We start from the raw sequence: 2,500 nt of genomic DNA, 5'->3' as shown, positions 1-2,500 counted from the left end.
TTGATTTTATATTTGCTTGTGTTCATAATAGCTTACGTTTGAAATTGAACAGTGTCACAGTATGGATTTTACTTATTCATTCCATACACATACACATACAGATAAAACCATGATGTATGTAGGAAGTTTATGATTGTCTTGTGAAAACTAATGACGTGTTTTTACACACGTGGTTTTATCGTAATTTGTCGATTCGTTGTTTTGAATTCGTTGGTGGAAAACAAACCACACTGCAGTTGATAAGGCAGAAATCTACGTCTGCTTATGTCCGTGTAAGAGTCGTCCATAGCCATTAACATATGCCAAAACGTACAAAATGTTGTCTATATGGCAGACCCTCCTCCCTTTCCCCCACACACTCTGAAAGACTAGTTACTTTCACAAATAATGGCTTCCAGATGATATACTAAGTAACATTTTTAGTAAACTTTCTAAAGTGGACGTGAACTGTGAACGTCTTGCAACAGCATACGTGTTTTGTACTTTTGAAAGTGTTGATTATGGAATGACTCCTTCCTTACCCATTAGATCCACCGAACTTCGCAATTAGGCCTTTGGTTCGCACTCAAATTGTTTCCAATATTATACTATCAACTTCTGTTTCTCTCTCTCTCTCTCTCTCTCTCTCTCTCTCTATATATATATATATATATATATATATATATATATATATATATATATATATATATATACATATATATATATTATATATATATATATATATATATATATATATATATATATATAAATCTGCATAATAAAATTGCAGCGCTGCTCTATCAATTTATGCAGCTAGAACAGTGAGTGCTTCTGCTGCCAGACTTGGGAGTTCTATAATGGGAACTGATATTCATGGGAGAATCTGATACGAATTAAAGCGCTTAGCTAAAAATTAGTTTTTTTTTTTTCCTATTATTTTTGTTGTATTTATCCATTTTCATTTTCATGTCTTTACAGGTCAGATTACCCTCCTCTTGCATTGCCGGTTGCAGACTTCTGGATGCAGACACTTTGCAGCACTTTGAAGTTTTAAGTTAATGATTATTGCATCGTTATGAATCTGATGTGACGTCACAAATTACATTTTTTTATGAATACTTGTTTCATATCCCTAGCACCACATTGCCACCTTGCAGGGTAATCAATATAGAAAGCGAACACGTGGTAGAAAATCATCATCATCATTATTATTAATATTGTTATTGTTATCATCATCATTTTTATTATAAACGTCATTATTATTATAAACTTCATAATCCTCAACATCATTAAAACAGAAATCCATGCTTCTGGTGTAGACCGACTTTTTATAAAGTAAGCCAATAAAAAAAAAGACTACGAGCGTATAAAATATACGGTGGAGTTTTATCACAGTTGCGCACACAAACGAAGCCATCTGTGCAGTTGCAAATAACTACATGACGTTTATTTAGCTGCGTACACACTTGACTGCAACTTGTCAAAATGTCACGTCGAATCCCTAAGTTGTTGGCGTGAAAGTTGTGTCTCACTTATCATTTTTCTTCTGCTGTCGTTATCTGCGTGGGCCTGTTATTCCTGTTCCGATATGGATGCTGTTGCTGATCGTTTGTGATACTGCCATCCGGGTAGTTTTGATACAGCTGTTTTTGACATTTTCTTGTTGCTTTTCATGTTGCTGATGTTGTGTGATAAACGATCGAGCAGTTGAGAGAGAGAGAGAGAAAGGGGGGAGAGAGGAAGAGAAAGAGAAAGAGAGAGAGAGAGAGAGAGAGAGAGAGAGAGAGAGAGAGAGAGAGAGAGAGAGAGAGAGAGAGAGAGAGAGAGAGAGAGAGAGAGAGAGAGAGAGAGAGAGAGAGATAGAGAGAGAGAGAGAGAGAGAGAGAGAGAGAGATTGAATTGATATAATGGATTCAAATTCCTGCTTTTATATTTACCCCCGGTTAAGTTAACATAGGTAAGGTCAGAAATTAAATAAAGTCAAGTTTGATTAGATTAGATTAAACGGACTCTGAAAGCCCATACTACAGGGGTAATTTTGATAAAGTTGAAGGACTATAATACTCAAGAATTCCTCGGCCAGACGTTTATATTTATTATGTTTCGCTAGTCCGGTTTTGCATAACATGTGGCAGTAAAGTTAGCAAGGAATATGCTGAAAGGAAGGACCACTTGATGTTATTGGTTATAATGTTTTCATTTTTTTTAGATTGTTTCTATTACTGGACGTTGTACATAGCTCTGGAAGCTGACATATTCGGCAGCTGTGCTTTGTGGATTTGGTGTACTTGACACATGAGACAGTCAGAGAGAGAGAGAGAGAGAGAGAGAGAGAGAGAGAGAGAGAGAGAGAGAGAGAGAGAGAGAGAGAGAGAGAGAGAGAGAGAGAAAGGGGCAGAAGCGAGGAGAATGAAACGCTGTGCATCTTTAATATCCGCCCTGGAAACGGCATCTAATACAGGTACAGTTTTGCGTTTTCATAAATAAAAGCACTTGAACTATGTAGGGTAAGCTTTTGTTA

This window comes from Penaeus monodon, chromosome 38 (genome assembly GCF_015228065.2).
Source record: "Penaeus monodon isolate SGIC_2016 chromosome 38, NSTDA_Pmon_1, whole genome shotgun sequence".
Taxonomy (NCBI): Eukaryota; Metazoa; Arthropoda; class Malacostraca; order Decapoda; family Penaeidae; genus Penaeus; species Penaeus monodon.
Note: the sequence above shows the minus strand (reverse complement) of the source record.